Source organism: Balaenoptera ricei, chromosome 11 (assembly GCF_028023285.1).
Source record: "Balaenoptera ricei isolate mBalRic1 chromosome 11, mBalRic1.hap2, whole genome shotgun sequence".
Lineage (NCBI taxonomy): Eukaryota > Metazoa > Chordata > Mammalia > Artiodactyla > Balaenopteridae > Balaenoptera > Balaenoptera ricei.
In genome coordinates, this window is record NC_082649.1 from 22,953,273 (window position 1) to 22,971,031 (window position 17,759).

A 17,759-nucleotide genomic window follows, 5' to 3' on the forward strand; every position below is an offset into this window, starting at 1 on the left:
CTCCTATTCACTTGGCCATTCAGCAAAATTAACAAGGCAGTTAATTCAAACAAAAAGCAGTTTATTAAACAATCAATGAATTGTTTTTCCCCATGGAGTTTACTAATTACATGAGTTTATCCTCTGGTTGCTTTGGAACCCTATAGGTAAAACTATCACCTAATTTCAACTCTAAAAGAATACAGATAAGGGATAAAATTACATCAGTCTTACTATTTCTGAATACTGTATCATATTAAACAGATGGAATGTTTACTGAGTTAGTTTATGAATTTTGTAATGCATATAATCTCTGACTGTGAACTTCAGACCTAGGGTACTTTACATTTATAGTGTCTTTGGGGCCAAGGAATAATAACCTATTTGTTGCAGTTGTAGTAAAATAAGGTAAAGATAAATTACCTACAGTATATCATTGTAATAAGCATTTTAGTTAGAACATTATACTGTTATAATCATGAAGAAAGAACTGTTATTACCAAGTAGTATCCAAGCAGTATGAGATAAGGATGTAGTTTTTCTCAATACAAAATGGAAATTTAATTTAATTAATGAGTGTCTAGTTTTTATGGAGTAGATGTCAGCTAAGTTAAGCATAGTGCTTAAGAGCACAGGTTCCTGACTCAGAGTGCTTGGGATCAAATCCCAGCTTCACCACTTGGAAGCAATGTGTCCCTGTGCAGTTTATTTAACCTCTCTGTATACTAGGTTCTCTATGTATTCAGTGAAGGGAGGTTGTGAGGGTTAATATTTGTGAAAACACTTGGAACTGTGCTTGGTTTATATTTAATTCTAAAAATGAAAAACTATATTCACCTATCCACAAATCATTATTACTCTCTATCCCTTATTCCCTTCATTTTTCTCACTGGTGATTCACTGTGATGGTCTAGAGGTAAACTGGAATGCTTAAACATTTTTTTGGCATGATTTTTTAAGTGCACAAGCATACTTATATACACAAAATTACTTTCAAACTCAACGTACAGATTGAACCGATAAGCCTCAGAGGAGGAGAGGATTTGAGCTTCCAAAATGCCTTGATTACAAAATGCACTTGGCTTTTTTTGACCTCTTCAGGTTGGGATAGTGTTGGGAATCAAAAGGCCATAGAATTTTAGAGTTGATATGAACCTTGGAAGCCATGAATCCAGCCTTCTGCCCTGCACAGGAAATCTTTCCACAGAATATTTACACAACTCCTATTTTCATAAATTCAGTAACAGGAAAGTCAGTTGCACATGAAGCAGCCTCTTTCCTTTAATCAATGTCTCTTACTTACTTCTTATGTTGAGCTCAAACATGCCTCTTTGTAACATCCAGGCATTGGCTCTTTTTTTTAAAAATTAATTTATTTCATTTATTTTATTTTTGGCTGCGTTGGGTCTTCATTGCTGTGCGTGGGCTTTCTCTAGTTGCAGGCGATTGGGGGGCTACTCTTCCCTGCGGTGTGCAGGCTTCTCATTGCGGTGGCTTCTTTTGTTGTAGAGCCTGGGCTCTAGGCGTGCAGGCTTCAGTAGTTGTGACAAATGGGCTCAGTAGTTGTGGCTCGCGGGCTCTAGAGCACAGGCTCAGTAGTTGTGGCGCACAGGCTTAGTTGCTCCGCGGCATGTGGGATCTTACCGGGCCAGGGCTCGAACCCGTGTCCCTTGCATTGGCAGGCAGATTCTTAACCACTGCGCCACGAGGGCAGCCCTGACTGTTTTTCTTTGTCCTGGAAATAAATACAGAATAAGTCAATTTGACATGGCTTTATAAAAAACAGTTTTATTATAAAATAAAACATGGATACAGAAAGAAAAATAAAAGCTTGATGAGCTAAGGTGAATATTCTTGTAACTGACACCCAGGTCAAGAAGTAGAATGCTGCCAGCCACCCGAGGAACTTCTCTTTGTGCCTCATCCCAATCATAACCCTTCTCTGTCCTCCAAAGTATCCACTGTCCTGATGTTTATAGTAATCACCTCCTTGTATTTTAATAGTTTAATTACTCAAATATTCATCTCTAGACAATATTAATTTGACTCATTAAAAATTTTTATGTCTTTTAAGCCTCTTTTAATATTATAATCTATTGTTAAATATACATTTAGATTTATTTTCCCAGGCTAATTGCATAGATCACTGTATGGTCTTTAATTACTATGCTTTTCTGGTTGCTATCCATTGGATGCACCGTGGTTTATCAAATGCCTCAGATTAGGGAGTTTAGAAGTGAACACAGTACTCCAGATGTGCTACACTATTGAAGAGAACGGCGAACATCTATGATCTACATACATTTCCCAAAATATGTGTTAGCTAGATTTAGCAGGTGAAAAATATTACTGGCTCAGTTTAAGCTTTGGATTATTTAAGGCCCCTTGTTAGAAGTGCTGTCAAGCCAGGAATTATACTTTATGCATAATTTAATCTAGTGAACCCAAATATAGGACTTCTCATTTTATGCTTTTTAACATTTTCCATGTTAATTTAAGCCTTTAAGTCTCAAATTTTAGATATTATTTTAAATTTAAAAGTCAATATGATATAAAAAAGAGACTTAGAACATAAGCTGAAGAAATAGATGTTAAAAAAAGAGGCATGTGGACCTCCTTGGTGGCGCAGTGGTTAGGAATCCACCTACCAATGCAGGGGGCACGTGTTTGATCCCTGGTCCGGGGAGATCTCACATGCCGCGGAGCAACTAAGCCCGTGCGCCACAACTACTGAGCCCGTTTGCCACAACTACTGAAGCCTGCGCGCCTAGAGCCTGTGCTCCACAGCAAGAGAAGCCACCCCAATGAGTAGCCCCCGCTCGCGGTAACTAGAGAAAGCCCGCGCGCAGCGCAGCCAAAAGTAAATAAATTAATTAAAGAATCCATTTGAAGCTGGCGCCATTAAAAAAAAAAAAAGAGGCATGTTATATTTTACTTAAAACTCACTTTTTCATTTTTCATAGTATGGACTTCAGTTTCTAATAATTTAGAATAATTTTACATTTTACTTTCTTCAGTGAAGTTAAAGACAAATGAACCATAACTTTAGTGTACAGAATGATATGGAGAGAAAACCAGAAACATAACATTTCATAGTTGTCTAAAATTTTGTAAAAAATGAAAAGATATTAAATGGATCTCATTAATTGTGAAGTGAGAAGTATATTGCTGTAGCTGTACAAAGCCAAAGCAGAAAAATACAATATAAAAATAGTTAAGACCCCAGACTCTAGAGTCAGACCATCAGTGATATTATTAGAACAGACCTCAGCTACTTTCTCACTGTGTGAACTGAAGCAAGCTAATTACCTTCTTTAAGCCTGAGTTTCCTCATCCATAAAATAGTTACTCTAGTAGCAGCTGCCTTGTAGAATGGTTTGTGAGGAGGATTAAATGATATATTAAACATAAAATGTTTAGTAAGATGCTTGGCATATAGAGAGCATTTAGTAACTTAAAATATCCACTAACTGCTCTTGTTGAAATTTAATATAGTCTTCATTCCTGGGAGGGCATTAGTATACTGGTATTTATTTATATCTCACATACCTTTCACATTTTTGTTTTCATATTAGACTGATGTCTAACATCTAAGCTATCTAGGATCTGTTTTCTACTCCATGTCTTCTGTTGGAGATAGCAGGGCATACTTACCAGAAGACAAAAATATTAGAACGTATTTATGCTTTCCTGAGGGAAGAATTCATAGCTGTCATGCTCTTATGTAGTTCAGAAGTACCCATGTGCCCATTATGATGATCCTTCATTTCATTGATAATTCAGAAAAATTGTTTGGCAAGTTACTGAGTATGAAATATTGGAATAGCCACCGGTTTCTTATACTAACATCACAATCACATTCATATTTAAATGCAACAGCTGAACTGAGATTTAATAGAAGTCTCTATCTAATGTGGATGTTGGAGAAAAACTAGATGTGGGACTGGTGGAAGAGTTGAAAATTAGGTTTTGTTAAATATATTTTTGATAGATATTTGTAGTCTTTTTTATTTTTTTAACATCTTTATTGGAATATAATTGCTTTACATTTGTAGTCTTTTAGTGTATATTCTTGTTAAACACATTTGTAGATAGATTTCTGCCTAGTTAAACGGAGTGCTCTGTTGGTCTGTGTGTACTACAGGAACCATAATGATGTAACAGGGAAGTATTTATGTACAACTTTAAAGGCTACTATGTTGATGTGGTTTAGACCTTGGGGACTGGTGCCCCACAGAGGTGATTAACAAATCTTTGACTACAGTCAGAGGCTTATCCAAACAACAACTTTATGAAAAGTTCCCTTAAGACATTAGGTTCTATTTTCTATTTAGATTTCTTCCATGGTAATTAATTTCAGAGATATTAATTTTTTATGTATATATTAAATTTACTATTAAATATTATAAATATAATGTAAACTATATCTATAAAAATCAACACGTTTAATTGGAATTTGGTTTATTCAACAGGTAACATATTAATCAAGTTGGAGAAATACAGGCAATTTCTAGATGTTGTATCCTCAGGAAAGAAACTATTTGATTAAAAAAATTATGGAACAATTATCATTCTAGGTTCATGAGCCATATCATCATGTTCCATTTTCAATGAATTAAAAATAATACCATGAACACCTTCCAGCCTGCCACTCTGTTCAAGAACTGGAAACTTACTAATAGCTTAGAGCTACCTGTATGCCTTTACACTGTCCCGTCTTCCTGCCTGACCCCCAGGGGAATCGTGATATTGAATTTTGTGTTCATCACATACTTACATTAGGATATAATTTATACGTTAACACACTCACATACATATGTGAATGTCTAAATAGCACGTATTTTTTCTATGTGCAACTTTGCAGAATTTGTCTATTCTAACAGTTTTTTGATTAGGTCTTTAGGATTTTCTATATAGAAGATCATGTCATCTGCAGAGACAATTTTACTTCTCCCTTTCTGATTTAGATGCCTTTCATTTCTTTTCCTTTCCTAATTACTCTGGCTAGGACTTCCACTACTATATTGAATAGAAGTGACAAGAGTGGCCATCCTTGTCTTGCTCCTGATCTTAGAGGAAAAGCTTTCAACCTTTACCGTTGAGTATGATATTTGCTGTGGGCTTGTCATATATGGCCTTTCTTATGTTGCGGTATGTTCCTTCTGTACCAATTTTTGCTTAGAGTTTTTACCATGAATGTATGTTGAATCTTGTCAAATGTTTATTCTGCATCTATTGAGATGATCATATGCTTTTTTCTTTTACTTTATTAATGTGATATATCACATTTATTCATTCAGGAATATTGAACCATTCCTATACCTTAGGGATAAATTCCACTTGATCATGTTGTATGATCCTATTAATGTCCTGCTGAATTTGGTTTGATAGTATTTTTTTGAGAAATTTTCACCTATATTTATCAAGGATATTGGCCTGTAGTTTTCTTTTCTTGTAGTGTCCTTATCTGGCTTTGGTATCAGGGTAATGCTGTCCTCATCAAATGAGTTGGGAGTTTTTTTTCCTCTGCAGTTTTTTTGGAAGAGTTTGAGAAGAACTGGTATTAATTCTACTTTAAATGGTTGGGAGAAATCACCAATGAGGCCATCTGGTCCTAGAATTTTCTTTGTTGGGAGGTTTTGATTACTGATTCAATCTCTTTACTAGTAATTGGTCTGTTTAGATTTTCTATTTCTTCATGATTCAATCTTGGTAGGTTGTATGGTTTTAGGAATTTACCATTTCTTCTAAGTTGTCCAATTTATTGGTGTATAATTGTTCATAATAGTCTTTTATGATCTTTTGTATTTTGTGTGGTGTCAGTTGTAATATCTTTTTCATTTATAATTTTTTTTTTTTTTATGGCTGTGTTGGGTCTTCGTTTCTGTGCAAGGGCTTTCTCTAGTTGTGGCAAGCGGGGGCCACTCTTCATCGCGGTGCGCGGGCCTCTCACTATCGCGGCCTCTCTTGTTGCGGAGCACAGGCTCCAGACGCGCAGGCTCAGTAATTGTGGCTCACGGGCCCAGCTGCTCCGCGGCATGTAGGATCCTACCAGACCACGGCTCGAACCCGTGTCCCCTGCATTGGCAGGCGGACTCTCAACCACTGCGCCACCAGGGAAGCCCTCATTTATAATTTTATTTATTTTTGTCCTCTCTCTTTTTTTCCTGGTGGAGTCTGCAAAGCATTTAGTAGGAACCGCATCCTTTTGTTGCCCTCCAAGAGCCCTGGCTGCTGTTTTCTCAGGCCCTTCCTTCCCCACGGTCTCCATTCCGCCCGAGTCTTGCAGCACATCCTCCATATACTGGATGGGGTGAGAAAGAAGTCGGTTTCTTTGACAGTGTCCTACACAGCTAGGGAAGCCGGGTGCTCACTCAGATGCTCTCACTTTCTCACGAAGGAGAAATCACAGGCTAAGGAAGTGTCCCTTGGCACTGAGCTGTGACACCTTGGAGGAGAGGTGGCAGGTAGTAAAGTAAAACTGTTCTTCTTACCCTCACCAATGTGTCCAATCTTGGATTTGTTTCTGCTCCAACGATGTGCTGGTACTTTTCCAATGGACTCCCAGAGTTTCACAAAGGCACTGTTGTCTGTTGGTGATTGTCAAGGTCAGTGTTCTTTGGGGGGAAGATGGTAGAAAACTCCTACAGTAGTCTCCCCTTACCCACAGTTTTGCTTTCTGTGGTTTCTGTAACCTGCAATCAACAATGGTCTAAAACTATTAAAGGGAAAATTCCAGAAATAATTCATAAGTTTAAAATTATGTGCCATTCTGAGTAGTGTGATGAAATCTTGCACTGTCCTGCTCTGTCCCACCTGGGACATGAATTATCCCTTTGTCCAGCTTATCCACTCTGTATATGCTACCTACCTGTTAGTCACTTAGTAGCCATCTCAGTTATCACATCAACTGTTGTGGTATCTCAGAGCTTGTGTTCAAGTAGTTCTTATTTTAGTTAATAACGGCTCCAAAGCACAAGAGTAGTGATGCTGGCAATTAGAATATACCAGAAAAGAAGCCGTAAAGTCCTTCCTTTAAGTGAAAAGGTGAAGGTTCTTGACTTAATTGTTCTATATTATTATTAGTGATTGTTATCAATCTCTTATCATGCCTAATTTATAAATTAAGCTTTATTGTAGGTATGTATGTATAGGAAAAAACATAATATATACAGGATTTGGTACTACAATATTTGCAGTTTCAGGCATCCACCGGGAGTCTTGGAATGTAACCCTCATGGATAAGGGTGGACTATTGTATTTTGCTATTTTAATGATGTCACTCTTATGGTCCCAAGCTTTTAAAATTTCCACTATAATTTATTGTTTCACCCATGAGTTTTAATCCCAAAATATGTGAAACTTTATCTTTATTATCTTTAAAAATTAGCTTAATTTGGTCAGAGGACACTTTTCTGTTTTGGCCACACTGCACGGCTTGCAAGATCTTAGTTCCCTGACCAGGGATTGAACCAGGGCCACAGCAGTGAAAGCACCAAGTCCTAACCACTGGAACTCCAGGAAAATTCCTCAGAGGATACAGTTTTAAAAAATTATTTAAATACATTGTAACATGTAGAACATGATAAAAAATTTACAATGTACTACGTGTACTTGAGAAGAATGTATATATGACCCTTATATCAAGCTTGTTAATTGCTGTTCTGATATTCTGTATCTTTGTTCACCGGGTTTGTCTAATCTATAATAACTAAGAGAAGTGAATTGAAATTATATACCATGATGGTATATTTGTCAATTGATCCTTATAATTCTATTAATTTAAAAAATATATTTAAAGGGTTTCTTGAAAGTACAGTTTCAGTCTGATTCCAGTCATGTAAGAAATATATTATTTAAATGAAGAGAGTTTAATAAAAAAAAATATGTTAAACAGATTTTGGAAGACTTAAAAAGAAAAAGAGGAGCTTCCCTGGTGGCACAGTGGTTAAGAATCCGGCTGCCAATGCATGGGATGCGGGTTCAAGCCCTGGTCCGCGAATATCCCACATGACACGGAGCAGCTAAGCCCACGTGCCACAACTACTGAAGCCTGCGCGCCTAGAGCCCTTGCTCCGCAACAAGAGAAGCCACTGCGATGAGGAGCCTGCGCACCGCAATGAAGAGTAGCCCTTGCTCGCCGCAACTAGAGAAAGCCTGCGCGCAGCAACGAAGACCCAACGCAGCCAAAAATAAATAAATTTATTTAAAAAAAAAAAGGAAAAGAAACACTGAAATGGCTGACATAGTAACTTCAGGAACTAGCTTCCACCCTAAGGCTAGGAATACAAAGGGAAGAGAATCCAAATGCTTGCGGAGGGACTTGCAGAGCTGAGACTCAGACTACCAAACGGAGGTCTCCACTTGGCTATGGCTGATGCCTCTGGAGCACTGAGGATTTGGTGCTGCCTTGTTGTTTCTGGTAACTCTGAAGAGGTACAAGGACACTGGCTTTAGAATCACTAAAATAGTTGGAAACTGGAACCAATTGTTGCTTCTGGGTTAAGTTCTGTTACTGGGGTAATATAGGAACAAAAACAAAAGAGTAATGAGGAAGTTCCTTCTTGCCGTGTCCTGCCTTTTAATACCTTTTTATGGCTCTCTGATAGAATGTAACTAACTAGAAGCCATCTTGCAATGAAGAAGTGTAGTTTTAGATTACCAAATCCAGAACTGCAGAGCAAGATATAGAAAAGTAGGTTCAGAATAGAAAGTTTAATATGTAGCATAATCCAGCTGTGTATCGAGTTTAATATCCAGCTCATCTTTAGTTACTTAGCATCCATACATACCCTTGTACACGTATATGAAGATTTACGAGCTAGCGTAACAACTTTATGCTTCTGCCTAACAAGATATAGCTATTTTTCAGGCTACTGAAAATGTTTTCATTCTTTCCCCAAAAAGAGTAGACAAAAAGTCCCGACAGTCATTTTTTCTTCATTTATGGGAATTTTAACTACTTTTCTATTTCAGACACAGACCATCCTGAACATGCAGTAACCTAAGACTATGGCTGCCTTTTAAATTCCTTAGTGGCGTCTTTTGAAGAGACAAAGTTTTAATTTAAAAAAGTTCAATACATGAATTTCTGTTTTATGATTAGTCTTTACCTACTCTAAGGTTATGAAGATAGTGTTCTATATTTTTTCTAGAAGCTTTATAATTTTAGCTTTTATGTTTAGGTCTGTGATTCATTTCAAGTTAATTTTTATGTATGGTGTGAGGTAGAAGTTGAACTTCAATATTTTCCATAGGATATCCAGCAATTTCAGCACCATTTGTTTTATCTTTTCCTTATTAAGTTTTGGCACCTTTGTCAAAAATCAGTTGACCTTATACGTCTATTTCTGGGCTCTCTATTGACATCTTTGTCTGTGCTTAGGCCAATACTGCAATGTCCTGATTGCTGTAGATTTATAGTAAATCTAGGAATTAGGTGATGTAGTTCCTTCAACTTTGTTCTTCTCTTTTAAGATGGTTTGGGGATATTGTAGGTGTTTGCATTTCCGTGTCAGTTTTGCAATCAGCTGGTCAATTTCTTAAAAAATTTGGTTGGTATATTAGTTTCCTATTGCTGCTGTTACAAATTACCAAAAACTTAATGGCTTTAAATAACACAGATTTATTATCTTACATTTTTGGAGATCGGAAGTCCAAAATGGGTGTCTCTGAGATAAATGCAAGATTTTAGTAGGGTTGCATTCTTTTCTGGAGGCTCTAGGGAGAATTCATTTTCTTGCCTTTTCCAGTTTCTAGGGTCTGCCGTATTCATTGGCTCATTGCCTCCTTCCATCTTCAAGCTAGGAATGGCCAGTCTAGTCTTTCTCCATTGAGCACTCTGACATCGACTCTTCTGCTTCCATTTTCCTTCATTTAAGGACGCTTGTGATTACATTGGGACCATCCAGATAATTCAGAATAATCTCCCTCTTTTAAGGTTTCTGATTAGCAGCTTTAATTCTCTCTTACCACATCACATAATATATTCACAGGTTCAAAGGGATAGGATGAGGACATCTTTTGGGGAGCCATTATTCTGCCTACTTAGTTGGAGATGTTTTGAATCTGGAGATCAGTTTGGGGAAAACTGACATTATAACAATATTATGTCTTCCAATCCATGAACATGGTCTAGCTCCATATTTGTTTAGGCCTTCTTTGATTTCTCTTAGTGTTGTTTAATAGTTTTCAAAGCGGGCTTTTGCACATCATTTGTTTAGATTTATTCCTATTTAAAAATGCTATTTTAACTGGTTTTATTTTTAAATTTCAATTTTCTATTGTTTATTGCTTATATAGAAATGCAACTGAATTTTTAATTTTCATCTTGTATCTAGCCACCTTTTTACTTCACTTATTAATTCTTGTTAAGGTCTCTACTACAATTTTAAATTGAATTTATATTTATCTTGTTCCTGAATTCAGGAGGAAAGTGTTCATTACTTCATTATTAAACATCCTGTTAGCTCAAGCTTTTTTTTTGTAGCTAATCTTTATTAGATTAATTAAACACACTGAAGCAGAGAGTCTGGCTGACACTACCACCAAGTCAGCATCTTGACAACCATCAAGCTGGAGATGAAATACTGGCATCTTTACACCTTCACTTTCCAGAAGAAAACACTGCAGAGAATGGTCTCTACCTGCCTCCCCCTTCAGATTCTTACACAAATACATCTAATTGTTTTCACTTTCTAGCCCTTATAGTACAAGAAACCAAACCAGAGGGGTGCTAAAGTGGATTCTGAGTACTAATCAACAATATATTGCACACACTGGTAACAAATAATACATTCTTTAGTCTGTTGGTTCTGGGTTATTTTACATTTTGATTGATCTTTTCCTTGGCTGCATTAATTCTGAAAAATTTAAGAAATTACATGAATCGTCTACTAACTGAGATATTCCATATCAGAAAAGCTTCTCTCTGCTTCTTTCACATATAAAAGACAATTTATTTGGACATAGAATTATTTGCTAGTGAGTTTTTCCATTGCAGAATTTCAGTGGGCATTTCAAGGCCCATACTTGGAATGTCTTTTTTATTTCCAACATTTTTGCTTCCATCAAAGTTACTATATCTATTTCTTTCTTTTCGTCTGCAATTTTGGCACTACACTACAAAATGTTAGCCCTGGCAGTAAAGAGTAAATGAAGTGATGGACTGACTCAATTTCTGAACATCCTATTCCTAGATTTTCTAATTTTATAGGGCACTTGTTTTCAATCTCGGCTGAACATTATTAGCCTTTTGGCAAATATAATTGATTGCTTTGGGAGGTGGTATAGCTCTGTGGTTTAAACAAGTCCTATAGATGATTCCATTATATATCGTCTTTTAAAAATGACATCAGAATAAATCTTGCTATGAGAAATGAATTTAAGCTGATAAAATGTTTTCACCTTAGAGGCAGCTTTGCCTCTTACACATGAGTAAAGGAGATTCTCAGATTATAATTTCCTGAGTTTTCAACCATTGATGCTATACATTGAATTGTAGATCAGCAATTACATACTGATAACCTACTCTGTAACATGGAATTTAAAAAATTTCTTCCAACTAGTTAGAAAAATTGTTTATTGAGCCATCTAATGATACTTTCAGTATCTCCAGTATCTATTTTAGTAGTTGACACAAAGTAGGGACTTATCTAATATTTGTTGAAGACTGTAATCACATACTTTCTAATATTAAAATAATTATTTCTGAAACTGGTTATGTATATATTAGAATGTTTGTTTTTCACTTTGTTTTGACTAATTACTAGCAAAGAATTAATTGTTACCACTCATTTTTTAAAACACCTTTTTTTTTTTTTTTTTTTTTTAGTAATCAATTTTTTATTATATCCCTATCTACTCGCGGCACTTGCCATTAGAACAGAGTATATGTTTAAAATTAGTAAGATTCAGAAGCCCTAGAGTTGGTGATGCCCATCTTATTACGATGTACTAGCCCATCCATTTATTTTGTATCACCCTTTCTGCTGGAGCCAGTCAGCAGAGAAGGGCATGAGTCACTCCAAGGTCAGACAGTGTTATTACCTAACTCTTATTGTAATGGGCAAATCCACCATTAAGCTTCAGACTGAGAGAGGTACTATTGAGCTGGCAAAAGCTTTTTTTTTTTTTTTGAGGCCCTGAAATTCGGTTTATTGAAGAAAGAGTAATGTGACATTTGTGGCTTAATTTGTGGAAAACTGCATTCTCTTGACAGAGTAAGGAGGAATGGAAACATCTGGGCACAGGCTCTCTTTCTTCTCACAGTCTCTTCCCTTCTTTCCTTCCTCCATCCCCCACCCTGTCTTTATTTATTTATTTATTTATTTATTTCACACACACACACACACACACACACACACACACTGTATTTTATTTTTACAAGAGCTAAATAAACCGACACCAAGCTTTGTAAATGGATGACCACAACAAAAGCAACAATGATTGCAATTACCAAACACGAAACACACTCATACTATGTCATAATATTGACATTCAGTCCAGTAATCCTCCACTGTAACAGCTCCTTTACTTTGCAGTGAAAATTGATTTTTCAATTTTCAAAAAATATATTTTTTGCCTCTGAGTCCTTGTGGGATTTTTTTTTATTCAAACAGAAAGTCACAAAAATTTTAATCATCCTCATCAGTTCACTCAGTCCTATGTAATTAATTTTTTTTCATCTTGATCTTTTGTTAGCACCTTTATGAATTCATCAGTTTTCCATCAGAGTTCTGAAAATGCTTATTCATTCAGTTCAGCAGTATAGTCAGTTACCAGAAACCTGTACTTGTCAGAGTCTTTTCCATGAATTCCTTGAAGATGAAACCCTTTTATAGGAACATTTTTGCAAAAGCATCAGAGTACACCCAGAACTGTCTGTAAATGACAAAAGACTTAAAAATGACCACGGTTAAAGATTTGATGAAAGTTCATAATAATGCAATTGACAAGGAAATTTAGTTATTTCTGAGGTATACATTTTAAAGTAATACCTAGAATTATGACTTATAACATTATACCAGAACATATAAGATTTTTAGAAATTTCATGTAATGTCTGAAACATTTATATTAACATATTTCCATACAAATAACCCAAAGAAAGTTTAGTATTAGTGTTTTTTGTTTGTTTGTTTTATAGTGCAGGTTCTTATTAGTCATCAGTTTTATACACATCAGTGTATACATGTCAATCCCAATCGCCCAATTCAGCACACTACCATCCCCACCCCACTGTGGTTTTCCCCCCTTGGTGTCCATACATTTGTTCTCTACATCTGTGTCTCAACTTCTGCCCTGCAAACCGGTTCATCTGTACCATTTTTCTAGGTTCCACATACATGCTATACTGTCTTGATTACTGTAGCTTTGTAGTACAGTCTGAAGTCCGGGAGCCTGATTCCTCCAGCTCCGTTTTTCTTTTTTTTTTTTTTACACTTTTATTATTTAATTTATGGCTGTGTTGGGTCTTCGTTTCTGTGCGAGGGCTTTCTCTAGTTGTGGCAAGTGGGGGCCACTCTTCATCGCGGTGCATGGGCCTCTCACTATCGCAGCCTCTCTTGTTGCGGAGCACAGGCTTCAGACGCACAGGCTCAGTAATTGTGGCTCACGGGCCTAGTTGCTCCGCGGCATGTGGAATCTTCCCAGACCAGGGCTCGAACCCGTGTCCCTTGCATTGGCAGGCAGATTCTCAACCACTGCGCCACCAGGGAAGCCCCCAGCTCCGTTTTTCTTTCTCAAGATTGCTTTGGCTATTCGGGGTCTTTTGTGTTTCCATACAAATTGTGAAATTTTTTGTTCTAGTTCTGTGAAAAATGCCATTGGTAGTTTGATAGGGATTGCATTGAATCTGTAGATTGCTTTGGGTAGTATAGTCATTTTCACAATGTTGATTCTTCCAATCCAAGAACATGGTAGATCTCTCCATCTGTTTGTATCTTTAATTTCTTTCATCAGTGTCTTACAGTTTTCTGCATACAGTTCTTTTGTCTCCTTGGGTAGGTTTATTCCTAGGTATTTTATTCTTTTTGTTTTAGTGGTAAATGGGAGTGTTTCCTTAATTTCTCTTTCAGATTTTTCATCATTAGTGTATAGGAATGCAAGAGATTTCTGTGCATTAATTTTGTATCCTGCAACTTTACCAAATTCATTGATTAGCTCTAGCAGTTTTCTGGTAGCATCTTTAGGATTCTCTATGTATAGTATCATGTCATCTGCAAACAGTGACAGTTGTACTTCTTCTTTTCTGATTTGGATTCCTTTCATCTCTTTTTCTTCCCTGATTGCTGTGGCTAAAACTTCCAAAACTATGTTGAATAATAGTGGTGAGAGTCGACAACCTTGTCTTGTTCCTGATCTTAGTGGAAATGGTTTCAGCTTTTCACTGATGAATAGCTGTAGGTTTGTCATATATGGTCTTATTACGTTGGGATATGTTCCCTCTATGCCCACTTTCTGGAGAGTTTTTATCATAAATGGGTGTTAAATTTTGTCAAAAGCTGTTTCTGCATTATTGAGATGATCATATGGTTTTTATTTTTCAATATGTTAATATGATGTATCATACTGATTGATTTGTGGATATTGAAGAGTCCTTCCATCCCTGGGATAAATCCCACTTGATCATGGTGTATAATCCTTTTAATGTATTGCTGGGTTCAGTTTGCTAGTATTTTGTTTAGGTCCATCACTGATTTTTAATTATCATCCTTATTGTAATATATGATGTTCATATGAATAATTGTGCAAATGAAATGTATTAGATAGAAATTAATTAACATTAACATATTTACTAATTTGTAAACAAATAACACAAAACTTGATATTAACAGATATATTGATGTACTTTGACCAGCAGTTAAAATTAATATTAATAGCCCTGTTAATGTGACATTTCAGTTGTTTCCTTTCTACCAAGGGTCACTTAGGACATATAATTTCCTATGGAATTCAGAGAAATTTGCCTAGATCATTTGTAGCATTTAAGAATTTGCAATCTGAGATAATGAATCCCCTGAGAGTAGAAGGAACTGAGGTCTCCATGGTTCATTTAACTCTACTGTTTGTTCAATGGGGGGATGTTGGGATAATAGCAAGTAATTTCAGAAAACAATTTTTAAAGATGCTTACCTGCCAAAGCATTTATACTCCCTCCTCCCACTGCCCACTTGGCCTTCCCCTCTCCTCACTATTCCAATACAGACAACACATTACATATACAAAAAGAACCGTAAATCTGAGACTCATAGGTGTTTTTCATTAGTAATACTGTTTCACTGTGGAGAGCCCTCTTTGAAGAGAGTTACAAACTTTAAGAGTTTGTGACTGCAGAATCCGTTGTCCAACCTTCAGTTTCCCAGTACCAATTCTTGTTAAAATATTTATCATATAATATACTAATATATTCAATGCTTAATCCTGTTATCCTAAGATATCATAATACCATGTTTAGTAGGGTGGATTAGATTAATTTATCCAAAAAAGGAAATCTTACAAAATTAAAAATTTTATCCTTTTAGTCAAGGTCTCTTTCAAAAAACCTGTTTATTCTTTCTTTTAGCAATTGAGGGCCATTTTTTTCTTGTAGATAATTGATAAAATCTTTTTTTACATTTTGGAATTTGACTTTAGTTTTTCTAGTGTCCTTTTAAAGTTCTGTTTTTACTTTTTTGATATTAACTTCTTGAGCAGATCAACACCTCCTGCTCAGTGCTCTAGACTTAAAACATCACCGTTACCTTTTGCTTATGTCTTTCCCAGATGAGCCACATTCAATAAATTTCCAAGTCAGCCTCCTACATCAACGTTTCACACTTTTTTTCTTCTTTTAGATTTTAACAAACTTATCCTAGTCAAGGAACTTGTCATCTGTTGCATAGATTGTTGCAGTAACCATAACCAGTCATGTTTCCAGTGTTTCCTATTCTAAGCCATTGTTCACTTAATTAAATGTAGTCTTATTAAATAGAGGTCTTATATAACTAGAAGAATTAAAATCCTGTAACATTAGTTCACATATAGATACACACATTCTTTAAAATTACCTTCATTTCTGGTCCCCGGTTCTGGTTCAATGTATATCCCCCTTTCAATCTTACATACATACCGCCCCATGAAATCTTCAGCTTGAGACGAATTGAACTATTCCTCATGTCGATGCATAATCTTAAATGTCTGTCATCTTTGCAATACACTGTTATATTGTGGAAAAAAGAATGGATGTTTGGTAATTGAAAGGCTTTCAAATTCCAATTCTGATGTAAGCTATTGAAACTCAAGAGTTAATGAGCACCATTTCAATATCTATCAGCTGTGCAAAATACCTACCTTGAAGGGTTATTGATGATTAGATAAAAATTTTAATACAAAGTATCTAACACATTTACTAACTGATGGCAGCTTTTCAATAGTTGTGGGTCCTTAAACATTTACTTGATTATAATGTTCTCTCAGTCAGTGATATATTCCTATATATTCCTACTAAATATTCAAAATCTTTCCACTTGTTCCTGGAAAAGAATCTTTAATTCTTCCTCTTTTTTTGGAATTTAGTGTTCTTCCTCTATTCCAGATTTACATTGTTTTTAAAAACTTTATTGAGGTATATACTTAATATACAAAAGGTTGCATATATTTAATGCATACATTTTGATGAGTTTGAACACATGCCTATACCCATGATGCTATCACCACAAACAATATTAAAATATCCATCATCTCCAAAAGATGATGTTCCTTGCTTTTTTGTGTGATAAGAGCACTTGTCATGAGTTGTGCAGTTAAAAACTTAAGAGGGCAGAAGCCCAGTATTAAAGGTACATTTTATTACTATTGCATTCTGCCTGGACACACTCACAATTCTGAAATGAATTGTCTTAACAGTCCTAAAAGGTAGTAAGTAGATAATTTAAGAAAGCTGTCTGAACAGCTCTAAATAGTCTCTATACCTAAGCTTACAACACAAATCTTGTTGGGTTTTGCCCTCCAAACTAAAAATTACCATTTTCTCTAAGTAAGACTAAGTTAGACAAAGGATATCTTAACTAGTAAAAATGGTCAGAGATATTATTTAACATGACAGAATTTTTATTTTCATTGTTTTGTGTGATGGGTGTGTATGTGTGTGTGTGTGTATGTGTGAAACTTTAAACATTTTATGGCAATCAGCCACCAATCAGCCAAATTTTAAAGTTATTTAGAATTTTTTTTCCAAAATAAATATACCAAAGTCCATTTGTCTCAAGAACTGGACCAAGCACCAGATGATATGTTCTATTTCAAAAAGTAGGTCTGAATTACAGTTGCTTCTTGTCTAGGATAACATGTGATTTTTCCATCCAATAATTTACTTAGATATTGATTGTACCAGAAGATATGCCAGGAAAGCCCAAGTGACTCTTGTTTTTCTTACCTGTTAATTTTTCACTACACAATGTTATGTTGATTTCTCACCATATTAATTCAACATTAAGTAACTATAAAATCATTTAATATGCTTTCAAAAATGTAACTTATTTTATGAAAAAGTTTTTAGCTGGATGTGAATCCTAGAGCTAAGTTTAGAATTCTCAACTTTTAATGATACAAATTCTAAGCATCAAAAATATACTCATATTGCTGAAGTAGTCAAGCTGCTTTCCATTCTAGAAATACGAATTGTTTTTTCTTATATTGATTCTTGCACAGTTTCAAAAGACATTCCTGGCTGTTCCCATTATGCACAAAAATGTTTTCATGTTGTGGTTCATTATTAATATCACTACCTTGTTCTCTCAT

The 17,759-nt window shown here is 35.6% G+C and overlaps 1 protein-coding gene across 1 annotated transcript in view; it reads left to right on the forward strand.

The window, feature by feature from the left end:
• LOC132374337 (olfactory receptor 14J1) overlaps positions 1-17,759 on the forward strand; it is a 95,181-nt gene that overhangs the window by 15,756 nt on the left and 61,666 nt on the right.